This window comes from Ovis canadensis, chromosome 12, assembly GCF_042477335.2.
Source record: "Ovis canadensis isolate MfBH-ARS-UI-01 breed Bighorn chromosome 12, ARS-UI_OviCan_v2, whole genome shotgun sequence".
NCBI classification, from domain to species: Eukaryota; Metazoa; Chordata; class Mammalia; order Artiodactyla; family Bovidae; genus Ovis; species Ovis canadensis.
Window position 1 is genome coordinate 12,512,054 of NC_091256.1, and position 13,212 is coordinate 12,525,265.

A 13,212-nucleotide genomic window follows, 5' to 3' on the forward strand; every position below is an offset into this window, starting at 1 on the left:
CCTGCCTCCCAGTCTCCACTCTCTGCTCTTCCTACCTCTGGACTTTTGCTCTCCGCTCCAGCCAGCCCCGCGCCCCTCCCCACTCCCCCAGTCTAAAACAGGCTAAAGCGTACTCTTCAAGATTTTTCAGGAACCTCCAAATAGCATCTATTTTCTAGTGCCTTCTAATGTTTTTGTCAAAAGTTATCACTCCCTGGAATTTCCAGAGAAGTATTTTCATACTTCAAATTTCACCATATACTATCCAGCGCATAGTAAGCCCTAAATAAACATTTAAAAGAAGAATAACTTCTTAAAAAGAATAACTGTAACACCTTCTATTGTGGTTTTTATGCTGTGAACATCTTTATTCCTCCACTAAATGATAAGCTTTATTATCTCTGTATGCCTCGTCTAGGCCCAGTGGATGTTAGAACGGTAGCCATTCAATAAATGTATACTGAATTGAATAGTAGGTATTCAGTAATGAATAAAATGAATGAATAAAATTCACTGAAATGAGTGTATCTTCACTGGAAAAGACCCTGCTGCTGGGAGGGATTAGGGGCAGGAGGAGAAGGGGGCAACAGAGGAGGAGATGGCTGGATGGCATCACCGACTCGATGGACATGAGTCTGGGTAAACTCCGGGAGTTGGTGATGGACAGAGAGGCCTGGCGTGCTGGGATTCATGGGGTCGCAAAGAGCTGGACACGACTGAGCGACTGAACTGAACTGAGCTGAAATGGTATGTATCGACTTACAAGGTTTCTATATTACTGTATTACTTAGTACAAGTGATCAAAAAACCCAATTTAGTCTAGATTATGCATTGATAATGAGTCGTGTAACTAACTCATTTGTGGGAAAAGCAAGGGTATAGCAGGATATGAGGTCGAGTTGATTCAAATGCTGCCAGAACTCGCTCCTCAGCTTTCTGCTCTGCCTCTCTCTGCGCGTAAGCTTTACTCTTTACGATGGCAGGCTTCTTTCATGTGGCAGGGAACGTAGTACCTCATACTTCCAGAGCTTCATTCCTCTGAGTGTCCTTGCTGGAGGGAATCAAGCCTCATTTTCACTTTGGCCTTTTAGTCAAAAATCTCAGAAAGGAATGTAATTGGCGCACTTTGGGTCAGGTAGGGATGGGCTTCTAATAAAAGGAGTTCCCATATCAGCAGTGAGGAGAAAGACTGTCCTAAAGAAGAACTGGGCCTGGGTGTCAGCGGGGAGGTCTGGTGTTCTAGACAGATGAAGCGGTAGACACGCACAGTGAGGCAGGGTAGAGTCTGCATTCAGGAAAGCTGCGGAGAACTGGCACAGGTGATTTGGGGAACTCAAGGCGGGGGGCTCAAGAGGCCAGAGGAATATGCTTTGTTAAACACCTAAGGGAGAGACAAGGCTGACTGCATTTTCTTCAAGTAAGAGCCAGCGTGGGGACAGGCTCGACAGTGACGGAAGCCCACTGGCCTGGTCGGCTCTGGAGAGGCCGTGACACGTGGCTGAGGAGAGCCAGGCTGCAGCTCAAGGATCGGAGAACACGTGAAGGCAGGGGCATGGCAGGGAGAAGGAAAAGGGTGTAGTCAGAAGCTAGTCAACCAGCCATCCACAACAGCCCGACCAGGAACTTCCAGTGCGAGAGACGACACCCTCCCCTCTCCATGGTGGGAGAAGGGGCACGCCTCTGCTCTCCCACGCTGGGCAGTTATTCTTATGGTAGATTTATTTTTATCCCTTCTAGACCTCAAGCCCCCTGCTAGAAGAAAGAAGGCACGGAGGCTTCTGGGCATCCAGCAAACACTGGCTTCAGGACTGGTTCAGTTACAGAGACAAAGCTGCAGCCACTCCACACTCCCTCCTGGTTTCAAGGGGCTGGAGCTGCGCTGTGCTGAGGGGGCTCTCCCCTCATCCCACAAGCCCCACGAGTGACGGGGACACGGGGAAGATCCTACCTGACACGACCTAGGGATCCCAGCCAGCCACTGGGGCCTCCCAATGCACCACCCCTGCACAGCCTGCCTCCTTTGAACCAGGGAGTCTGAGGAGACTCTCTAGCCTTTCCATACTAACCAGGCATCATTTCCCAGCCCCTACATGCCAGGCCGCCAAAGGAGATCCTTCCTCAAATGGGACCACACGTCTTGTCTAAATTGTTACTCCTCCAAGGCAAACTCAAAGAACAGTCAGGCAAGGCCTCCACACAGCCACTGCAGACAAGCTTAAAATACACTTTAATCCATATAAAGCACCATTTCAGAGACTGGCTTTTTCATGAATGATGAAGATGCAGCTGACACTCACTGGGGACTAAAATGTCAAGTTGCTGCAACCAGGCAGGGAGCCTGACGGCCGTTAAATATGAAGTTCAGTTTCACTGACTCCGTTCCTTTCATTTCCCTGTCTTCCTCAACAATTGATCTGGGCTCCTGAAGCTGACATTTTGGTGGGACCTTAGAAACTCTAACATCTCTATCCCTGCCACCAGTTCTTCCACCGAAACACTCTGGAGATTGGAGTGGGATGGACCAGAGGAGCTGGAAGAGGGGTGGGCGCTGAAGGAGCGCACACCTCACCTTCGGGTTCCTCTAATGCCAAGGGGGGAGACTTTAACTCCCGAGGAAGAAAGGGCTTCTTGAAAAACAATCCACGATGGCTTCCAGAGAGTGCGAGCCTAAACGCCCCTCCACACCCCTGGAATCCTGCACCTACTGGACCGGGAAAGACAGGCACGAGGGTGGGCATGGGCCTTGCTTTGGATTCAGTTCCCAGGACAGACAGGGGCAGGCGATCTAGCACCGCACTAGGGAACTCTGAGCTCTGCGCCCAGCCAACCACTCGACACAGTTTCTTTACTTTTGTCTGTTTAACTTTCCCTGGCTCAGAAATAGGACATAATGAGTTATTGAGAACTATTAGAATAGAAAAAAAGAGGAAAGAAAGGACCCAAATGGTAGGGCACTGGCAAGGGTGCAAATAGGCAGAGGAAAACCAGACCACAAGGCTGTAACTCATAACTCTGCTTCTCCACGTGCACGTGGCTTTTCATGCTTGGGCCTGCAGGGTGGATGGCAAAGGAAGACAGGGGTGTGTGTGTGAGGAGCTGGGTTAAGATGGGAAGATCAAAGAGGCCTCTTCCCAAACCCTGAAGCTGTGGCCAGTCACCTTCTCTACATCATAGTTTACGGCTTTAACCTGTGAGTTGTGTTTTGATGAGCCTCCCATTAGCATATGAGTGTGTGTGTCTGCCTGTGTCTACACGCCTGCTGAGGGAGGTATGGGAATATGTCAGTCCATGCAGATGTGCACCCGTTGATGGTGCATGTTTACACCTGAAAGCCAGAAGGTTTCAGGCAACATCTGGGGGAGGCACTGTTACACAGTGCTAGTGAGTGTGTGGCTGCTGGGTGTGGTTAACAGCTTATAGTCTGTGTGTAAGTGTGCATGAATATCTGTGTGCAAGTTAAAACGGAAATATGTGCTGGAACATGATCCAAGTGCAGGGAAGCGCATGGGCTTTGGACTCAGTCTGACTCAGCCTCACATCCTCGCTCTGTTATTAACCAGATGTGCAACCTTGGACGAGTCACTGATCCTCAATTTCCTCAACTTAAACGAAGATAATAAGTACCTCTCAAGTTTGCCATGAGATTACCTCACACCGGTTAGAATGGCCATCATTGAAAAATCTAGAAACAATAAATTCTGGAGAGGGTGTGGAGAAAAGAGAACCCTCTTGCATTATTGGGCGCTTGCCTAGGAATCCCATGGACAGAGGAGCCTGGTGGGCTACAGTCCATGGGGTCACAAAGAGTCGGACACAACTGAAGTGACTTAACTAGCTTGCACTACTGGTGAGAATGTAAACTGATACCGCCATTATGGAGAACAGTGTGGAGATTCCTTACAAAATCTAGGAATAAAACCACCATATGACCCAACAATCCCACTACTGGGCATATACCCTGAGAAAACCGTAATTCAAAAAGGCACATGTAGCCCAATGTTCACCGCAGCGCTATTTCAATGGCTAGGATATGGAAACAACCTAGATGTCCATCGACACATGAATGGATCAAGAGTCTGTGGTGCACACACACAATGGAATTTTACTCAGCCATAAAAAGGAATGCATTTGAGTCAGTTCTAATGAGGTGGGTGAACCTGGCGCCTATTCTAGAGTGAAAGAAGTCAGAAAGAGAAAAAACGAGCACCATCTACTGACATACATATGGAATACAGAAAGATGGGACTGACGAGCTGATTTGCAGGGCAGCAGTGGAGACACAGGCACAGGGAACAGGCCTGTGGGCAGGAGGGGTGGAGGAAGGAGAGGGCTGGACGATGGAGAGAGGTGCACGGAGACACACACACCACTGGAAAAGAGCCAGTGCAAACTTGTTGTGTGATTCAGGGAGCTCACATCGGTGCTCTGTGACAACCTGGGGGGGGGAGGGGGGAAGGGGTGGGAGGGTAGGGTGGGAAGTGGGAGGAGTGTTCAAGAGGAGGGGACCTATGTACACTGATGGCTGATTCATGCTGATGTATGGCAGAAACCAATACAATATTGGAAAGCAACTATTCTTCAATTAAAAATAAAGAAATTGTTAAAAAAGATTGTCATGAATGTTATACTCCGAGCCTGTATCTCCAAACCGACCAAGAGAACAAGTCCACCACAGTAATGCAAAGGCAAGAAGGGAGTTTATTTCTAGCGCACTAGGGCCCAAGTCTCATCCAGCACAGTGGAATCCGACAAGAGCCCCGAACAAAGGATTATGGTGGCTTATATACAGGCAGCGCTTTGTCTCAGTTACAGTGGTATCTGGCGTTACATGATTGGCTAGGTAGGAAGAGCTCACGTCCTGCCTTCTTTAGGTCGGTGCGTATATGAATTTCTCCTAATTTGGTCAAGGAATGTTCTGTTAAGGAAACATGACTCAGGTCCTAGGCTTAGTATACCTCACTGAGCTATGCACCGATACTCCGAGCCCTAACATTCCCCCCTGTCCTTAGATCATATAGAGGAATCTTCCCCTTGGTCCTGAGACACAGTTTTGATATTGTTGCCAAAGCACAAATAGCTGTACTGTGTTTATACATTTTTTTACAAAGGCTATAAGTCTATTGATAATACAGGGACCGAAAGTAAGCATCAGTAGAAGCACTAGCAGGGGTCCCAGCAACGTGGAGATTAGAGTGGTCAACCAAGGGGACTGCTGAAACCAGGACTCGAACCATCCTTGTTGAGCCTTGCATTCTCGTTTACATTGGGCTAGTCCCTCTCTCACCTTGGCCATAGACTCTCTGACTATTCCTGTGTGATCGGCATAAAAACAACATTCTTTTCCTACGGCTGCACAGAGTCCCCCCTTGTTGCAGAAAAAGCAGATCTAATCCTCTTCTGTTTTGCAGAACTACTTCAGATAGGGAAGTCAAAGACGATTCTAAATGACTGATGGATTTCTCTACACGGGTGATGTCCTCATCTATGGCTGCTCTCAGGGAGTTAAATCCTTGGCTTTGCAGGGACAGGGCTGTTATTCCTGTTCCAGCCCCAGCTATTCCAAGGCCGAACATAGTTGCTATAGTTATGGCAATAATAGGCTCTCTCTTAACTCTGTCAGTCCTTTCTTGAGAACTTAAGGTCAACCTCTGGGCCCAGCAATCATATATAGTTTCTTCTGGTCGGTACAGTATTTTTGGCACAACTGTTAACATAACACAGAATTCTTTTTTGGGGTCAAAGATTGAGCTGTGTATGCATGGAGTCAGCCCCGTGTGTGAACAGACCCACCATCCTCCCATCTGTGGTATTAGCCACCTGGCTATGGGCAAGTCCATAAGCTCAACGACATGCGCACACAGTGGAGATTTTTCTGATGATACCTTGCCCATACATAATCCTTTTCCCCATACCTCTCTCATTGTGAGGCCTACTTTCCGTTCTCCCCATCAACATTGGGGAGGATCAGTGCCATTGGCCAAGTCGTAAGAGGCATTGAGGCCTATTGCCTCGTAGTAAGGAGGAATTAAGTTGTAACACAACCAACAAGATTTAGTTGCCTCAGGATGGGTCTGATTTAAGGTGGTATAAGCTGCTTTTACCAATTTCCATAGTGGATCCGTATGTCCGAGTTTAACAAGGGGGCCTGCCTCTGGGTCCCTTGTTGGTCTCTGTGATATAGGTAGGGAGGTTGTCGGGTAAGGAGTTACATCAATTTTTTCCATTGGGTTGGAACCTATACTGTGTATCTGCGTTGGCTCTAGAATCTGGCTTATAATTACAATTCCCCCGTCAATGTATGTGCCTCCCACTTCCCTTGTTTGTATTCCCCAGGATAGGCCAGAAATCCAAGCCCCCCCTTTTTTTTCTTTTTCCTGATTGAACCTTACCCTAACCTGTGCATAGTTACAACTCTCTTCACATTTAAAAGTTGGGTCCCCAAGGCTCTAGGGGTGGGTTTTGCAAACGAGAAGTTAAGCAGGTCCCAATTTCCCACCTCCCAGTGCCGAGGCCCATCATTAGAAGTAACACAATCCCATGATTTACAAAAATAATCTTGTGCCCCCGCACAAGTCTTCCAGTTGGTCCTCTGGTGGCCCGGGCATGCCCAGAACCCCTGCATCTGGAGGTAACCCCTAGCCCAAGGCACATTTACCACCGGCTTAAGGTCAAAGTATAAATCTGGCCACCACGTGTTTGGCGGATGCATGGCGGTGGTTGAGTTGAGCGTCTCACGTGTTAGTCCATTTTGCAGTTTCCAGGTGATTCTGACGGGTTGATGCGGGTTTACACTGGCAGCTTCGGAGCAGAATAACATGGTTATCCACAAGGTGGTCCAGATGATTTGTCTTGGTCCTGTCGACGACGGAGCTTCAGCCTCAGGGGGTTGGACAGGTGTAGAGATGCTCCCCATTCTTTTTTGGCGTTCTCTTGCTCTGCTGAGGTGGCTCGGCGTACGTGGTTGCAGTGCCCCCACGGCCCGATACCGTCGACCTTTAGGGCAGTTGGGGTGGTAAGAAGAACAACATAAGGACCCTTCCATCTGGGTTCTAGTGCCTTGGTTTGGTGCCTTCTGACCCATACCCAATCTCCTGGGTCAATGTCATGTGAGGGGACAGTTCCCTTATTCTGACCCACATGTATTTCCCGGAGCAGTTTCCAAACACGGAATGCACCTTACTTAAGGCCATCAAGGCCTCTTGGAATTGTCCCAGTGTGGGAGGTGGTAGTTTCTTCCCTTCAAAGATTGGACATATAGGGGGAGGTCTCCCATACAGAATTTCGAATGGGGTCAGATTGAGATGATAAGGAGTATTACATGCACGGAAGAGGGCGAAGGGAAGGAGGGTCACCCAGTCCCCACCAGTCTCTATAGCCAATTTAGTTAAAGTTTCCTTTAGGGTCCGATTCATTTTTTCAACTTGCCCTGAGCTCTGTGGACTGTATTCACAATGTAATTTTCATTTGGTCCCCAGGGCTAGGGCAAGGCTCTGAACTATTTGACTCACGAAAGCAGGTCCGTTATCAGAGCCAATGGTCACCGGCAAGCCAAACCTGGGAACTATTTTTTCTAAAATCTTTTTTGCCACTATCATCACGGTTTCTCCCTTTGTAGGAAAAGCCTCTACCCACCCTGAGAAGGTATCTACCAAGACTAACAAGTACCGGTAACCATACTTGCCTGGCCTTACCTTGGTGAAATCTATTTCCCAGTGTTGCCCTGGTCCTTCTCCCCATACCTCAGTCCTGCATGTTGTCCTTTTCCTGGTCTCATCTGTTGACATGCCTTACAAGCATGTACTATGTTCTTTACAGTTGTTTGGTGCCGGGGGACCAAACAATCGCAGGCGCACAGTTTGAAAGAGCATCAGGGTCTTTTTCTCTCCCAGATGAGTAGACAAGTGTAGATGTTTACATAGTTGCCGTCCCAACTGAGCAGGGAGTTATCAAGTAGCCGTCTGAGTCTCGGTACCACCCATCTTCACCTTTTTGAAGGTTGGTGTGTTTTTGGATCCAAGCAAGATCTGAGGATGAATACTCAGGGGTCGGGGGCAGAGTTCCCATACCTGGAGGTGGAAGTCCGATCGCCAACACAGGGGTGATGAAATCTTCATCAGCTACTTTTCGAGCTGCCAGGTCTGCGGCACGATTCCCTCGTGCTGTGGGGCTGTCACCCTTCTGGTGTCCAGGTACGTGTACTATTGACACAGCCCGAGGCATCTGTACAGCTTTCAAAAGTCTACGGATTTCAGGCAAATTTTTAATTTCTTTTCCTTCAGCTGTCACAAACCCCCGTTCCCGATATATCGGGCCCTGGATGTGTACCGTGCCAAAGGCATAGCGACTGTCAGTGAAAATGGTTATTCTCTTTCCTTCAGCTCTCTCTAGTGCTTGAATTAAGGCAATTAATTCTGCCTTTTGTGCGGAGGTATCTGGGGGAAGGGCCTCAGCCCATATGGTCTGTCCAGCGTCATCTACTACTGTGGCTCCCGCCCGTCTCTGTCCATCTTTTACATAACTGCTGCCATCTGTAAACCATATTAGCTCACTGTTATCCAGTGGCGTATCTGTTAAGTCTTTTCGTATTGCCGTTACCCCGGCCAGTATCTCATCACAGTCATGGAGGGGGCTATCTCCCTCCGGATTGGGCAAAAGAGTAGCCGGATTTAGAGCACAGGGCGTTTGGAAATGTATCCATGGGGTGTCAAGCAGCAAGGCCTGATAGTGCGTCAAGCGGGCATAAGAAATCCATTTACCTGGGGGTTGCTTTAAAACTCTCTCTATGGCATGAGGAGTGTAGACCAAGAGTCTCTGTCCATAAGTCAGTTTATCAGCATTGTGGACTAAGAGAGCGGTGGCCGCGATGATACGGAGACAAGGTGGCCATCCGGCTGCCACTGGGTCCAGCCTCTTGGAAAGGTAAGCTACAGGTCGCTTCCATGGTCCCCATTTCTGTGTTAGTACCCCTTTTCCTATCCCCCGCTTTTCATCTACAAATAATTCAAAAGGCTTAGATGGGTCAGGGAGGGCAAGGGCAGGAGCTTCCAGCAAGGCTTGCCTGAGCTCTTGGAAGGCCTTCTTCATTGGCTCAGTCCATTTCCAGTCCTTGTTTTCTTTGCTCCCTTCATATAGGGGCCTAGCCTTTTCTGCAAACCCCAAGACCCATAACCGGCAATATCCCACAGTTCCCAGAAATTTTCTCACTTGCCTAGGGTTAGCCAGCTCAGGGATCTGGAGGATGGTTTTTTTCATGGCCTGTGTTAGCCACCTCTGGCCCTGTTTTATCTTATAACCAAGGTATGTGACCTCTTGTTTGGCGATCTGGGTCTTTTCGGCACTGGCCCTGTAACCCAAAGTCCCCAAAGTTTGGAGGAGGTCACGTGTTGCCTCTTGGCAATCTTTTTCTGTAACGGCTGCCAGCATGAGGTCATCAACATACTGTCATAAAACAATGGTAGGGTGTTTAACCCGATACTCACGGAGGTCTTCGTCCAGGGAGGGCCTCATTAAATAACGTGGGCGAGTTTTTGAAACCCTGTGGTAAGCGAGTCCATGTCAGCTGCACAGGGGTCTGATCACCGTCTTCCTGCCATTCGAAGGCAAAGATCTCTTGGCTTGCGGGGGCAAGAGGTAAACTGAAAAAGGCATCTTTTAAATCTAAAACAGTATACCAAATGTAGTTTGGAGGCAAGTTGCTTAGCAGTGTATAAGGGTTAGGAACCGTAGGATGAATATCACTCACCCGTCTGTTGACTTCTCGTAGATCTTGAGCCGGCCTAAAATCAGTCCCCCCAGGCTTTTTCACAGGCAACAGAGGAGTGTTCCATGGGGACCGGCACCTTTTCAGGACCCCAGCGTCTATGAGGTGTTGTATATGAGGAGTAATTCCTTGTCGAGCCTCCTGACTCATGGGATACTGCCATACTCTCACCGGGAAAGCACTGGCCTTTAGTTCCACAATGATAGGAGGCCTCTGGCCAGTCCTATTCCTGCTGTTTCAGCCCAGGCCTGAGGGTATCTTTGAACCCATGGTTGTACTTCGGGGCTTATTGTCGCTGGGGCCTCTGGCAAATATAGTCTGTATTTATCTTTCAATGCCAGAGACAGGACCTGAAGAGGATGTCCGGTCCCATCTAAGACTGACACTTGTCCATGGTCAAAATGAATTTGGGCATTCACTTTAGACAGTAAATCTCTTCCCAGCAAGGGTGCTGGACACTTGGGTATCACCAAAAAAGAGTGGGTTACCTGGTGGGCTCCCAAGTTCACATGCCATTTTGTAGTCCATCCATATCGTTTAGCCCCGGTTGCTCCCTGTACCCAGCTACTTTTTTTAGACATAGGTCCATCTTTTTGGTTTAAGACTGAGTATTGGGCTCCCGTGTCTACCATGAAGCCAACCGGTTTCCCCTCCACGTTTATGGTTACCCAGGACTTGGGGAGGGGCATCGAGCCCTGACCCCTCCAGTCGCTATCCTCTCCCGTGTAGAGGATTTGACTTTCGGGAGAAGGGGTCTCGTTCTTGGGTGTTCTGGGTCTCTCTTTTTGGTCTTTTTTATCTTTCCAATGTCCAAACTCTTTACAAAACGCACATCGGTTTTTCTCAAGCTTACGCCTTGTTTCTTCTTCAGTTTTCAAGTCCAATTTTTTTCCTCTTTGGAAACTGTTTTTGTTTTCAACCCCAGCAAAAAATATCTGGGCCAGCTCTTTTTGATTTTTATAGTTTTTTTCAGCTCTAAATTATCTTTCTTCTCGTCTAATGTGGTCCTCTCTCTCTTCTGGGGTCTCTCTATGATTAAAAACCCTCTCGGCTGCCCTCACTAGATCTTGCAAGGATTGTTCACTTAACCTCTCTATCATTTGCAACTTTCTTCTAATATCGGGGGCTGCTTGATTTACAAATGCTAACATAACTGCCGCTCGTGACTCATCTGCCTGTGGGTCAATAGGGGTATACTGTCTAAAAGCTTCCATTATCCTTTCAAGGAAGGCTTCTGGGCTCTCATTTGGCTCCTGCCTCACTGAATTTATTTTGGCCAAATTAGCTGGCTTCCTGGTGGCCGCTCTAAGGCCGGCCATAAGAGTCTGGCGGTACACTCGGAGACGCTCCCTACCTTCAGCGCGTTCGAAGTCCCAGGTGGGTCGCACCAAGGGGAATCCCTCCTCAATAAGGTTAGGCTGTATTGTGGGCCTCCCATCCACCCCTGGCACATTCTTCCGAGCTTCTGACAGGATCCGCTCGCGCTCCTCTGTAGTAAAAAGCACCTGTAACAGTTGCTGACAATCATCCCAAGTGGGATTGTGAGTGAAAAGGATAGACTCTAAAAGATCAATAAGACCCTGCGGTTTTTCAGAAAATGAGGGAGTCTGGGTTTTCCAACTGTACAGATCACTAGTGGAGAAGGGCCAATACTGATATGTCTGCTCCCCACCCTCTCTAGCTGGCCCCGCCCGGACCGGAAACGCGTGAATGGTGGAGGAGGGGACTTCTGGGTCTTCTTCTTCTGCTACGCTGGCCATTCCCCTTGTTCTTCCCCGAGTTCCCTGGGCGGGGCCCCCTTCTCTGGGAGCAGCTGAAGGTTCGGTTCCCCTCTGGGCTTCTCCCGATGAAACCTGTGGAACCTGTGGAAGCAAGGGCGGATGTGGATCCGCATATGGGGGTGGGGACAATTTGGTCTCCAGGTCTATCAGATTAGGATACAGAGAAGATTCCTGGAAGACTGGCTTCGGTCAATTTTTGTCCTTTTTTCCTTCCTTCTCTTCGGAAGCCTTCATGACTAGCACCTGTGGGCTTGGCGAGGTTAGAATCGGGGAAGAGGGACGGGGAGGTTTAGGGGGCCTAGGAGGAGTGAGAACAAAAGGTTTAAGCCTTTCCGGCGGGTTTTTCACTAGATCTTGCCAGGCCAGAATATAAGGAGTCTGATCTGGGTGCCCAGCAGGACCAGGAGTGAGCACCCTCTCTTTAACTGCCTGGATAATTTGGGGATTGAAGGTTCCCTCTCGTGGCCATACGACATCAAAGGTGGGCCACTCGGCAGAACAGAAAGTCACCAGTCGGCTCCTTTTCACCAGTAATGACAGGTTCTGAGCCCTAGACTTGAAATCAGAGAAGTGGTCAGTCATCAAAGACAGCGGAGTAGAAGTAGTCTGCCTCATGGGTACAAAGAACACAAATAACAATGAGACTCACGACGACAGTGCCGGCACACAGAGACACAGGAACGGCACAACAAACAGGTACCCAATCCCAGCATGCTTTGGTCCTCTTTATACAGCTAGAAACCCCTTCTCTACTTGCGTCTTACCGTCAGGACGTCCTCAGTGCCAGCTGCCCTCTGCACCTATACCCAGATGCCTCCCCAGTACGATACTGGGCCCCGGACTTAGTCTGGGCCTTTACAGCGTTAACACCGGTGCTCAGAGCTCATACCTCCTAACGAGGTTACCCCCTTCTACCAGGAGAGTTGTTCTCCCCAGTTGGATGGAGATCCCGGACGAGCCCCCAGATGTTATACTCCGAGCCCGTATCTCCAAACCGACCAAGAGAACAAGTCCACCACAGTAATGCAAAGGCAAGAAGGGAGTTTATTTCTAGCGCACTAGGGCCCAAGTCTCATCCAGCACAGTGGAATCCAACAAGAGCCCCGAACAAAGGATTATGGTGGCTTATATACAGGCAGCTTTTTGTCTCAGATACAGGGGTATCTGGCGTTACATGATTGGCTAGGTAGGATGAGCTCACGTCCAGCCTTCTTTAGGTTGGTGCGTATAGGAATTTCTCCAAATTTCATCAAGGAATGTTCTGTTAAGGAAACATGACTCAGGTCCTAGGCTTCGTATACCTCACTGAGCTATGCACCGATACTCTGAGCCCTAACAATGAACATTAGAAATTATGTGTACAAAGCTTTTGGCACCATAGCCCATATATAGTAAGATTCAATATAGGCAGCTAGTATCACGCACTGGGGATGTTCCTGAGGCGGTTACTGAGGTGGTTAACCAGGCAGCGGGTCTGTGAGATCTGGGTGAGGATTGTGCACTAAGCTGTGTGTACAAGCAAAGCTGTGTCCAGGTGTATTGGACCAAAGCAATTCCTTCTCCTCCAGCAGGCTCCCTACACAGGGGGAGGGTGCAGGGGCTGGGCCAAGTTCGCAGACACCTAGACATCTGGGTTAGCTGAAGAACTGATGCTTTTGAACTGTGGAGTTGGAGAAGACTCTTGAGAGTCCC